Source organism: Mus musculus, chromosome X (genome assembly GCF_000001635.26).
Source record: "Mus musculus strain C57BL/6J chromosome X, GRCm38.p6 C57BL/6J".
Lineage (NCBI taxonomy): Eukaryota > Metazoa > Chordata > Mammalia > Rodentia > Muridae > Mus > Mus musculus.
In genome coordinates, this window is record NC_000086.7 from 104,707,304 (window position 1) to 104,721,070 (window position 13,767).

At 39.7% G+C, this 13,767-nt stretch overlaps 1 long non-coding RNA gene across 1 annotated transcript in view; it reads left to right on the top strand.

The window, feature by feature from the left end:
• Positions 1 to 13,527, top strand: part of Gm39530 — a 51,019-nt gene extending 37,492 nt beyond the window's left edge. The window contains exon 3 of the long non-coding RNA XR_003953044.1: positions 11,474 to 13,527. This is a non-coding gene — a long non-coding RNA (predicted gene, 39530). The remainder of the gene's footprint in view (positions 1 to 11,473) is intronic.
• Positions 13,528 to 13,767: the final 240 nt, after the last annotated feature.

The window sequence follows — 13,767 nt, forward strand, 5'->3', positions numbered from 1 at the left end:
TAGGAGTGGTATAGCCAGGTCCTCAGGTAGTACTATGTCCAATTTTCTGAGGAACCGCCAGACAGATTTCTGGAGTGGTTGTACCAGCTTGCAATCCCACCAGCAGTGGAGGAGTGTTCCTCTTTCGCCACATCCTCACCAGCATCTGCTATCACCTGAGTTTTTAAATCTTAGCCATTCTGACTGGTGTGAAGTAGAATAAGCTTTTGGAATAGCCCCCACTCCAGTTGTTCAGGAGCTCCATGAAGACTAAGCTGCACATCTGCTGTATGTGTGTGGGGAGGCCTAGGTCCAACCAGTGATTCAGACTCTGCCAGCATGAGAGGCTACCCAATAGGGCCTCCACCCACTCAGAGGAGAAGGGGAGGAGGCACTGGGGAAGAATAGTGAGAGGGGGTAACTGGGAAGAGTTCAGAGAGCAGGATGTAAAAGAATACATATAAAATAAAATAAAATAAAAACAAAGTTGGGAAAATCATATGCCCTGGGATTGAATGTTTGAAACTATGTCACTTTAACTAAACAACAGTCCCTTTAAATAATTATGCTTATATTTACAAACAAAAGTTACTTTCAGCCTTAATTAGAGAGTCTTCTCTTTGCAGTTAATGGTATTGAATGCAGAGACTCATAGCTGCTCAGTTACCAAGAACAATTTACAGTTGAGTGTTCAGTCCTAAAGAGGATATTTATACTATCCTCTCTGTGGCTCATGGGACTTCAGAGAAGAGGGAAAGGGAAAAAGTAAGAGCCAGAAAATAGGTCTGCAAAATGCTATCTTCAGGGTATGACACAGTATTGCAATGGTGATCTCATAGCAGCTGCGTCTGTCAATTTTTGTCCTGCATAAGACTGAACCAGTCAGCAGTTAATCACTTGCTGAACTTCGGAATGTGGATGGATTCTTGAGGGGAGAGCAGTAATTGTGTTCAGTTGTTTATCCACTTGTGATCACACCAGGCTCCAGTGGAGAGTTTCAAAACTATGTCACTCAGGTACACCTGGTTAGAAATCATTTGATTACAAAACAACAAAATGGCATGAATGTAGGAAAGAGTTTCAAAGAAAGAGGGGTAGTTTTCAAGAGTGAAAAGGAGATTATAGAGAGTGGGAGATGAGAGTAAGCGTAAAGAATTATATACTTGTATGAAACTGTTATAAAAAGAAACTTAATTAATAAAAGATAAATGAAAAAAGAAGAAAAAAGGATGACTTAAAAGAAAAATAAAGTCCAAGAATGGCCTAACCCGAGATGCACAAGCCCTTAATGCAAAGAACACAAGAAACATGAAAAGCTGAGGTAATATGACTCCACTAATAATTACTAATCCCACAGAAATGACTGAATTAGATGAAATCTCAGGTAAGAAGTAAAAAAAAAAATTAAAAGTACGTGTAAAAGAAATCACAAATAACATGGAAAAATTCTAGAGTAAATTCCCAGAATACAAACTTAATGAAATACAAAAGTCAATTTAGGACATAAAAATGGGATTCATGGAAAAAATAGAAATAATCCAGGGGAAAAATTCCTGAATAGAACAGCAGTGGCTTGTGCTGTAAGATTGAGAATCGATAAATGGGACCTCATAAAATTGCAAAGCTTCTGCGAAGCAAGACACCGTCAATAAGACAAAAAGGCCACCAACAGATTGGTAAAGGATCTTTACCTATCCCAAATCAGATAGGGGACTAATATCCAATATATATAAAGAACTCAAGAAGGTGGACTCCAGAAAAATCAAATAACCCCATTAAAAATGGGGCTCAGAGCTGAACAAAGAATCCTCACCTGAGGAATACCGAATGGCTGAGAAGCACCCGAAAAACAGTTCAACATCTTTAATCATCAGGGAAATGCAAATCAAAACAACCCTGAGATTCCACCTCACACCAGTCAGAATGGCTAAGATAAAAAATTCAGGTGACAGCAGATGCTGGCAAGGATGTGGAGAAAGAGGAACACTCCTCCATTGTTGGTGGGATTGCAAGCTTGTACAACCACTCTGGAAATCAGTCTGGTGGTTCCTCAGAAAATTGGACATAGTACTACCGGAGGATCCAGCAATACCTCTCCTGGGCATATATCCAGAAGATGCCCCAACTGGTAAGAAGGACACATGCTCCACTATGTTCATAGCAGCCTTATTTATAATAGCCAGAAGCTGGAAAGAACCCAGATGCCCCTCAACAGAGGAATGAATACAGAAAATGTGGTACATATATACAATGGAGTACTACTCAGCTATTAAAAAGAATGAATTTATGAAATTCCTAGCCAAATGGATGGACCTGGAGGGCATCATCCTGAGTGAGGTAACCCAATCACAAAGGAACTCGCACAATATGTACTCACTGATAAGTGGATATTAGCTCAGAAACTTAGGATACACAAGATATAAGATACAATTTGCTAAACGCATGAAATTCAAGAAGAACAAAGACCAAAGTGTGGACACTTTGCCCCTTCTTAGAAATGGGAACAAAACACCCATGGAAGGAGTTACAGAGACAAAATTTGGAGCTGTGACGAAAGGATGGACCATCTAGTGATTGCCATATGCAGGGATCCATCCCATAATCAGCTTCCAAATGCTGACACCATTGCATACACTAGCAAGATTTTGCTGAAAGGACCCAGATATAGCTGTCTCTTGTGAGACTATGCCGGGGCCTAGCAAACACAGAAGTGGATGATCACAGTCAGTTATTGGATGGATCACACGGCCCCCAATGGAGGAGCTAGAGAAATTACCCAAGGAGCTAAAGGGAACTGCAACCCTATAGGTAGAACAACAATATGAACTAACCAGTACCCCAGAGCTCTTGTCTCTAGCTGCATATGTATCAAAAGATGGCTTAGTTGGCCATCACTGCAAAGAGAGGCCCATTGGACTTGCAAACTTTATATGCCCCAGTACAGGGGAACCCCGGGGCAAAAAAGGGGGAGTGGGTGGGTAGGGGATTGGGAGGGTGCGTATGGGGGACTTTTGGGATAGCATTGAAAATGTAAACGAAGAAAATACCTAATAAAAAAATAAATTAAAAAAAAGAAAAAAAAGAAAGAAAAATAGAAATACTCAATTATAAAACAAAACTGAGATTCAAGCATCTTTGCTTGGGCCTTCCTTCTTGTTTAGCTTCTTTGGGACTGTGGAGTGTACAGTGGGTATCCTGTAATTTATGGATAATATCCAATTTTAAGTGAGTACATACCATGTACATTCTTTTGGGTGTGGGTTACCTCACTCAGGACGATATTTTCTACTTCCATCCATTTGTCTTTAAAATTCATGATATCCTCATTTTTTAATAGCTTAGTAGTATTCCATTGTATAAATTAACCACATTTTCAGTATCCATTCTTTGGTTGAGGGACACATGAATTGCTTCTAGTTTTGGGTTATTATGAATTAGGCTGCTATGAACATAGTATAGCATGTGTCTTTGTGATATTGTAGAACATCTTTGGGTATATGTTCAGGAGAGGTATAGCTGAGTCTTCAGGTAGAACTAGTTCCCATTTTCTGAGGAACAACCAGATTGATTTCCAGAGTGGTTGTACCAGTTTGCAATCCCACCAGCCATGGAGGAGTGTTCCTTTTTCTCCACATCCTCTTCAGCTGTCCTTTGAGGGTTGTTTTGTTTTGTATTTATATCATGTATGTGGGTATACTATCGCTGTCTTCAGACGCACCAGAAGAGGGCACCAAATCCCATTACAGATGGTTGTGAGCCACCATGTGGTTGCTGGGAATTGAACTCAGGACCTCTGGAAGAGCAGACAGTGCTCTTAACCACGAGCCATCTCTCCAGCCCATCCCTTAAGTTTTTGATCTTAGCCAAAAATCTTGGCTTGATTGGTGTAAGGTGGAATCTCAGGGTCGTTTTAATTTTCATTTCTCTGCTGAATAAGGAGGTTGATCATTTCTTTAAGTGCTCCTCAGCCATTCGAGATTCCTCTGTTGTGAAGTCTCTGTTCAGCTCTGTACCCCATTTTTTAATTGGGTTATTTGGTTTGTTGGTGTCTAACTTCCTAGTTCCTTATTTATTTTGGATATTAGCCCTCTATTGGATGTAGGGTTGACAAAGGTCTTTTCCCAATATGTAGGCAGCTGTTTTGTCCTATTGACAGTGTTCTTTGCCTTACAGAAGCTTTTAGTAGTCTATGGGGGTTACTTTAGCTAAGACTTACAGCAGTGGGGATATGGAACCTGAAGTGGACACCTCCTATAAGAAGCCAGTCACATTTTATAGCCAGTTAGAACAATCTGTCCTGTCTACAATAAATGCAGGGACAAAAATGAAGCAGAGACTGAAGGAATGGCCAGCCAATAACCAGCTCAACTTGAGACCTATCACATGGGCAAGAACTAATCCATGACACTATTAATAATATCCTGTTAAGGTTGCAGACAGGAACATAACATAACTGTCTTTTGAGAGGCTCCACCCAGCAGCTGACTAAAACAGATGCAGAGACCCACAACCAAACATTGGATGGAGCTAGGTGAGTTGAGTGTTCCAGGGGGGATATGAACTCTACTGGAAGGCCAAACAGAGTCAACTAACCTTGACCCTTGATGGCTCTCAAAGACTGAACCACCAACCAAAGAGCATATAGGGGCTTGACCTAGGCCTCCCACACATATGTAGTAGCAGATGTGCACTTTGGTCTTCATGTGGCCCCACAAACAACTGGAGTAGTGGTTGTCCCTAAATCTGTTGACTGCTTGTGGATTCCATTCCCCTAACTGGGCTGCCTTGTCTGGCCTCAGTGGGAGAGATTGTGCCCAGTACTGAAGAGACTTGATGTGCCAAGGTGGGGGAAACTCAGAAGGGGTCTCCCACCTCCCAGAGGAGAAGAAGAGGGGGTTAGGGGGAGGGACTTTATGGGAAGGATTGGGAGAAGAGGGCAGTGAGAGGGATGTGAAGTGACTAAATAAAGAAATTAATGAAAAACAACAAAATACTGGAATACTGGAAATGAAAATTTCTGTAAGTCAAATAGAAAGCTATGTGGAAAGCTATACAATAGAATATAACAAGAAGAAAACAGAAAAGTAGGGCTTGAAGACAAAGTAGATATATTAAAACATTCACACAATGGCAGTGATAAATTAATAAAGTATGAACAGAACATAGTGTGGAATACTATGGGAAGAGCAAATGTGTGGAATGTGGGCAGAAAAAGTGAGTGGGAGGGTTGGGAAGCAGGGGGAGGGGATAGGGGTTTTCAGAGGGGAAACCAGAAAAGGGGATAATACTTGAAATGTAAATAAAGAAAATATCTAATTAAAAAATAAAAAAGGTTAATTCCTTGCTAAAGACAAAAACAATTTTCAGTAAAACTATAGAATAAAAATTCTAAAATTTTGAGAAAGAAATAATGTAGATACAATAGGTATTTAGAACACCAAACAGAAAAGACTTTAGTTAAAATACTAAGTATACAAAACAAAGAAAATATACTGAATGCTGCAAGAGAAAAACACCACATCATATGTAAAGGCCGGCTCATCAGAATAGCACCAGATAGGTTTCTCAACAGAAACTTTAAAAGCCAAGAGGGCTTGAAATGATGTATTTCATGTTCTGAGAAACAACTGCCAACCCAGACTAATATCAGTAAATCAGCAAAAGTATCTATCATAGTTGGTAAAAGCAGGCTAAATGACCAAAGTCAGCTCTATAGGAGATACTTGAAAGAATCCTTCAGAATAAAGTGACTATGGATTAAATCAGACTACAGGAAGGAATGGACCACACTCTAACAGTAGTTTAACAAATAATAGTTATGAAAATAATAATAAACACTACACAATTAACAAAATGACACTAAATAACATACACATTTCATTAATAATTCCGACTACTAATGGTCTGTATTTCCCAACCAAAAGATTCAGATAAACAAGACCTGAGCTGGTGAGGTGCTTGCTGCCAAGCCTGGTGAGTTGAGTATAATCCCAAAATATATTTTGAGAGAGAACCAACTTCAATATGTCATTCTCTGACCTCCACACATGCAGTGTAGCACTCCCAAGCCCTCCCAGACACAATCAGTCTGTCAATCAATCAATCAATCAATCAGTCAATGTTAAAATACATTTAACAACTCATAGAGAGGTATCTCACAGCTGACACTGGGATTTTCATTTAATTGGGCCTCTGGTGAGGAACATTATTTATTCATAGAAGGTGACTCTGTTGACACTCCCTTTTTATTAGATGACATTCAAAATAAACAGAAAATAAGAGGCCTAGATGTGGATTTTTCATATATCCTGAGTTTAGGTTACCTCTCTCTTCCCTCGCTTCTCTTCTCCTCCTACCCCAACCCTACTCAGACCTTTTCACCTCCAGTATTCTCCCCTCCATTTCATGTCCATTGTGTTCCACTGTTCCCCGTCTCAAAAGGCCTCCCCCACCCCTAAAGACCTCTTTCTAACTTTCTGATCTTTATTAGAAATCAAAGCTAAACAGACTATTATAGAAATTCCTATCTGGGATATGCATATAAGAGCATGTGCAACATTTGTATTTCTGGGCCTGAGTACCTCACTCAATATATTTTTCAGATGCATCCATTTTCCTGCAATTTTTACAACTTCATTTTCTCCCTCTGAGTGAAATTACATTGTGTACATGTACTATATTTTCATTATTCATTCATCCATTAATAGACATCTAGGCTGTTTCCATCTCCTTTTCATTGTGAATAAAACTACAATGAGCATGAAAGTGCAACTATTTCTGTTGTAGGACATTTTCGTTTCATTTCTAATCTGTTGGTTGATGTTTTGTCCTACTGACAGTGTCCTTTACCTTACAGAAGCTTTGCAATTTTATGAGGTCCCATTTGTCAATTCTTGATCTTAGAGCATAAGCCATTGTTTTTCTGTTCAGGAAATTTTCCCCTGTGCCCATGTGCTTGAGGCTCTTCCCTTCTATTAGTTTCAGTGTATCTGGTTTTATGGGGAGGCAGTTTCATTTCTGTTATTATGGTAAAACACCTTGACAAAAATAATATCATGGAGGAAAGTGTTATTTAGTGTATGATTCCAGGTGAGAGTCCATCACTGAAGGTAAAGTTGAGGCAGGATCTTAAGCAGCTAGTCACATCAAGAGCAAAGAGAAACAAACACACCTATACTAGCTGCTTGTTCTTATCTAGCTTTCTCCTGCCCTGTATAGTTCAGGACACTCTGGTTAGGGAGATGCTAACCACAATGGGCTTTGTCTTCCTTCAAGTAGCAATTGAGAAAACTCCCAAAGACATGCCCACAAGCCAGTGATCTACTCAATTCCTCAATAGAAGCATCTTGGATGATTGTGGCAATTGGCATTTAAAACTAACCATTATATAAGGTATAGAGTCATTTCTGTGTCATGCCTAGAGTGGTATAGCTGAGTCATTTGACAGTTTTGTTTTTTAATTCTTTGAGCAGTCTCTACACTGATTTCATGGTGGCCATACCAGTTAACACTCTCACTAATAGTGAATAAGAGTTATCCTTTCCCCACAGCCTCACCAGCACCTGTTTTCTTAATAATAGCAATTGTGACAGGAGTAAGAAGAAATCTCAAAGTAGTTTTGATTTACAATTTCCTGATGTTCAGTACTTTATAAAAGTATTTATTAACCATCTGTGTGGAATTCCATACAATGTGTTTTGATTATATTCACCCCTTCTCTCTGAACTCTTTCCAGATTCATCCTTATTCCCTATGTACCTAAAAACTTTCTAGGAGAACAGAATACTGAAAGAACAGAGTTGGGGAGAAAAAGTAGAGAATATAGATGTATGGGGAATAAGGCCAACATGTATGATGTGTCTTATTGAAAATATCCTTATGCAGCTGGACAGTTCCCAACACCCAAGTCTGGTAGCTCACAACTGTCTGCAGCTCCAGCTCCAGGGGATCTGATGTCTACTTCTGGCCTCTGTGGGTACTTGCAGTTACCATGTGCCTGTAACCACACAGAGACAAACACACACACATACACACATGTAACTTTAATTTTTTCAAAACCTATTTTAAATGATGGTTATTAAAAGCTTTAACCTCCCTTGTAGCCCACCACCCACCAGAGGTAGTGGAAAAGAAAGGATACAAGCGAAGTGGACCTGTTTAGAAAGGTTTTTTGGAGCAACTCCTATCTGTGTTGTCTGGAAATCAGCAGTTCAGTTTACAGGTCAGCAGCAGCAGCTCGATCTACTGGCAAACACTTCATGGCGTCAGTGTCCACTTTGGCAGAGTCAGGATAGCACCCACAAATCAACAGCTATGGCACTACCTAGCAGAGACAGCCATGCCTTAGCAGAAGGGACCTGGAGGAATGCCAGGAGAAATTCTTAGGGAAGTGACAATCAAGCAAAGACTGGAGATCCACAAGTGTTGCACAGCTAGCTTTATAAGCAAGCCTAGCTCAGCCTCTGCCACTGTCCATCAAATCCTATTTATACCCTCCAAACATCACGTGTCTTCCACAGGTTTGCCTCAGCATGTGCACCTGTCTCAGCTGACATCATTCTGCCAATCTGCCTGAATCCATAGAAGTGGAAAGAAGCCACAGCACACTACCAGAGGGTTTTTGGTGCATTTCTCTCTATGGAGTCCCAACAAATAAATGCAGGCCAACCATGCAATGTGAGGCGGACCAAACCATGCCTGCCGTTAGCAAAGAATTTTTCATCATGTGCCTTTTCACATGCTTACTTTAGAAGAACATCCTGTCTCCTGTGTCCAGGAAAGGGGATAACATTTGAAATGTAAATAAAAAAAAGTATCTTAAAAAGGTCCTTCATGAGTCGCCTTAGTCTTTGACCTGTGTCCACTTCAGCTAAATGTACTTCACATGTTTGCCCAGCAAAGCACCTTCTAACACAACAGACTTTCCAAAGAAACCTTAAGTTTTCATCTCTCTCTCTCTCTCTTTCTGTTTCACACACTCACACACACAATTAAAAATAAAATAAATCTTTTAAAAATATCTATTTATTTTTATTTGTTATGTGTATGAATGTTTTTGCTTGCACACGTTTTTGTGCACTGTATGCATACCAGATGGTTATGAGACACCATGTGGGTGCTTGGAACCAAACCTGGCTTATCTGCAAAAACAAAAAGTGCTCTCAATCTCTGTGCAACCATTCCAACCCCAAAGAAAATAAATCTTCATTTTCAAAATGAAATTGTCCCTATGTAACACAGCTCATACACAATGAAATACACAATATCATTGTTTTAAAAGCAGCCACAATCTATGCCTTTGGTACAGTCAGTCCTACCACTGTTATAGGCAATTCTACCACTGCTGTGCCCTCTGCTCCCTTGTAGTGTATTAAATAAACTTTTGCTTTTAGCCTTTGGCAGGAAGTGAGGGAAGCCCCTTTCTAGGCATTTCATTATTTGACTTGATATTTTTCTAATTTATTTATTCATTAACTTCAAGTTGGTTTTTATACAAATTTTTCAAATACCTATTAAGTTCTATAGAATAGGGCTACAGGGAAAAGGATGTTTCCAAGCCCCGACACTGATGATCCAGAGTCAGGCTGGATTTCCTCTCTGTTGTTGTTTACTGTACTCACCCATGAATAACAATTTGTTTCCTCAACCTGAGCTAGATGCTCTTCCAAGGCAAGTACATACTTTCCCCTGTCCTTTTCTGTAACATAATATTTAATTCAGAATTCAGAGCATCATTCAATTTGGCTTCTTCATATCACCACTGATTCCAGGGACCGTGAACATGAGAGCTGTATAATAAGTCCAAATGATGTTGCTTTTCAATTTTTTCACTGCTCTTTGTTTTCTATCACCAAGGAAGCAATCATATAAAAATGCCATTCTGCATTTTTTAACTTTACTGTAAACATGTGGAAACTTGGAAATTTGCTCAGCAACTCATAACCCTGTGAGATCTCTTTATTCCCCTATTTGGTACCAGTCTGATGTATATATTAAGTTCTAGCTAATGGCATGTCATGGGAATAGTCATTATTCTTTTTTCTCTCTTTACTGGACCATATACATTAACACATTAATCTAAGCTTTGTGTCTTTTGACTCTCCAAATGTTCCAAAAAAAAATAATGAGTAAAGATACATTGGGGAGCTTTTAAGCTGAAAACATTTCTCCCTGACTGGATTCAGTCAGCAAGTTATCCATGTTCTCTAATAAGGTTTGAATCATACTCGCTTTCCCTGTAGAACCCATACACTGACCCATAGTCAGCTGGGTACATTTTCTATGTAGAAATAATATTACATCAACCACAGCTGCTACTATCTGTGCCATTGTATCATGATTGTATTTCTTTTTTTTTCCATTTTTATTAGGTATTTAGCTCATTTACATTTCCAATGCTATACCAAAAGTCCCCATAGCCACCCACCCCCACTCCCCTACCCACCCACTCCCCTTTTTTGGCCCTGGCGTTCCCCTGTACTGGGGCATATAAAGTTTGCGTGTCCAACGGGCCTCTCTTTCCAGTGATGGCCGCCTAGGCCATCTTTTGATACATATGCAGCTAGAGTCAAGAGCTCCGGGGTACTGGTTAGTTCATAATGTTGTTCCACCTATAGGGTTGCAGATCCCTTTAGCTTCTTGGGTACTTTCTCTAGCTACTTCATTGGGGGCCATGTGATCCATCCAATAGCCGACTGTGAGCATCCACTTCTATGTTTGCTAGGCCCAGGCATACTCTGACAAGAGACAGCTATATGATTGTATTTCTAATCAAATTTGTAAGGTGTGTGTGACATAGACAAGCTCTCTTGACGCCTCTTTTCAGGCCAGTATGAGAAAGTAAGGCTTCTGATATAGCACATTTTCCTGAGTGGTTCTTATAACCATTCTACAAAGGACTGTTTTCAGACTTTTCTACTTTCTTTATCTCCCACCTTCAAACCATGACACATACTGGAGTAAGCTAGGATTCATATGATAAGGTCTTAAATGTTAATTCATAAATTAGAAGCCATGCTGTGGCTCACTTCTTTGCTAATGTGTAGCAAAGAAGCCTCAATTGTCCACATTTTTTTTTCATGAACTACTACCTACATCCCCTTGCAAACACCTATTCTTATATCAGCCTCCTAGGATTCTGACTACTAAATGCTCTAGGTTGTGTGGAATGTAGACAATAAAGAAATTTTATGTCTTCTGATAGAGAAGTTCCAGTCAGTGAACTATAGAAAATTGGGAAAGATAATCTTTTACATCAAAGATAGCATGCAAATGTGAAAGCCTGGATATGGAAAAGGTCTGCTCTGAGTAAATTTGCTGAAGATTCAAACAGATCAAAATAAAGAGTTTGTAATCCTATGCTGTCATCTACAGATATCTCACATATTAGTCTTTCTGTCCATTAATTTACTTTAAAATAACCTACATATTCCATCTAGTCACTGTGTAAGATATTGAAAATGCTTACCAGAATCTTTTTTTATTTTTTTTTCAGGGAACTCTGTTCCTGCGGGAACTACAGGAAATTGAAAATGCAATGCAGTATGATATGTGTTATCAGAAAAGTGGAATGTTTACACTGGCTTTACTGGAAACTCATAAAAGAGACACCTGACCAGGATTTTTGTTTCAATGCAGGCTTCTTGAAGGAAGTGACATTCAATCTAAAAAACTAAAGCTTGAATAATTACTGTACAGGCAGCAGAAGAGAGAGGATGTTCTTTCCAGTGTGGTTTGGCATGTGCAAAGGTTATAGAAATAGGCTTGCAAAGTTCGAGAAAATGTCTGGATTTTTGTAATATTTATCAAGAGTAAAGAAAATTGTTCAAGAGGCCTTGGGAGCCACAATAGCAGAGACAAAATTTAATAGAGAATTTAATTAATCTAGATTAACTAATGCTGTGAGATGTGTAAGATTTGAGCTTGGACCAAAAGATACAGGTAAGATCTATCTAGTGTGGAATCTGGCAAAACAAAACCAAAATCAAACCAACAACAATAAAACATTAACCATAGGGCAAAAATGTGAGGATATCTGGGGGTGTGCTAGTGGTGCTACTGTTTTCTGAAAAACATTGAATACTTATCAAAGGAAGTTCAGTATATTAATTAGCACAAGAAAGTTTCTCAATTAAAAATCATGCTTGTGGCACACTGCTGAATGATTTAACTTCCTATAGGGGAAAATCATTGCGAAAGTAAGGGAAAGATTTGATGGGCTTGGAAGAGATTGGTAGTCAGTTACTCACCATGGCAGTAGTAAAAGATGTTCAACATCCTTGGTCATCAGGGAAATGCAAATCAAAACAACCTTGAGATTCCATCTCACACCACTCAGAATGACTAAGATCAAAAAATCATGTGACAGCAGATGCTGGTGAGGATGTGGAGAAAGAAAAACACTCCTCCATTGTTGGTGGGATTGCAAGCTGGTACAACCACTTTGTAAATCAGTTTGGCAGTTCCTCAGAAAACTGAACATAGTACTACCTGAGGACCCAGCTATACCACTCCTGGGCATATACCCCGAAGTTGTTCCAACATGTAATAAGGACACATGTTCCACTATGTTCATAGCAGCCTTATTTATAATAGCCAGAAGCTGGAAAGAACGTAGATGTCCCTCACTAGAGGAATGGATACAGAAAATGTGGTACATTTACACAATGGAATACTACTCAGCTATTAAAAATGATGAATTCATGAAGTTTGCAGGCAAATGGATGGGACTAGAAAATATCATCCTGAGTGACGTAACCAAATCACAAAAGAACACACATGGTATGCACTCACTGATAATTGGTGATTAGCCCAGAAGTTCAGAATACACAAGATACAATTCGCAGACCATATGAAGTTCAAGAAGAAGGAAGACCACAGTATGGATACTTCAATCCTTCTTAGAAGGCGAAACAAAATACCTATGGGAGGAGATACAGAGACAGAGTTTGGAGCAGAAACTAAAGGAAAGGCCATACAGTGACTGTCCCACCTGGGGATCCATCCCATATACAGTCCCCAAACACAGACACTACTGTGGATGCCAAGACATGCTTGCTGACAGGAGCCTGATATAACTGTCTCCTGAGAGGCTCTGCCAGTGCCTAACTAATACAGAAGCGGAGGCTCACAGCCATCTATTGGATTGGGCACAGGGTCCCCAATGGAGGAGGACCTAGAGAAAGGACCCAAGGAGCTGGAGGAGTTTGCAGCCCCATAGGAGGAACAACAAACTAACCAGTACCCCCAGAGCTCCCAGGGACTAAATCACCAAGCAAAGAGTACATATGGAGGGACTCAAGGCTCCAGCCGCATATGTAGCAGAGGATGGCCTTGTGGGACATTAATAGCAGGAGAGGCCCTTGGTCTTGTGAAGGCTTTATGACCCAGTGTAGGGGAATGCCAGGACAGGGAAGCAGGAGTGGATGGGTTAGTGAGCAGGGGGATGGGGGATGGGATAGGGGGATTTTCAGAGGAAAATGAGGAAAGGGGATAAAATTTGAAATGTAAATAAAGAAAATAAGAAAAATAAAGTATCTTACACCTCTATTTTGTGTGCCACAAAATTTTGTATGTCTGTAGGATGTTCCATTGAAATAATGATACAACTCCTCTGTAATAGCTAACATTAATTGTCAACTTGACAAGAACTAAAATCACCTAGGATATAAATCTCTGAATATATCTGTGAGGGAACTTCTGTTTTTTGTTAATGGAAGTGGGAACACCCACCCTAAATATGAGTGGCACCATTCCATGGGTTGGTGTCCCAGATCAAGTAAAAAAGAA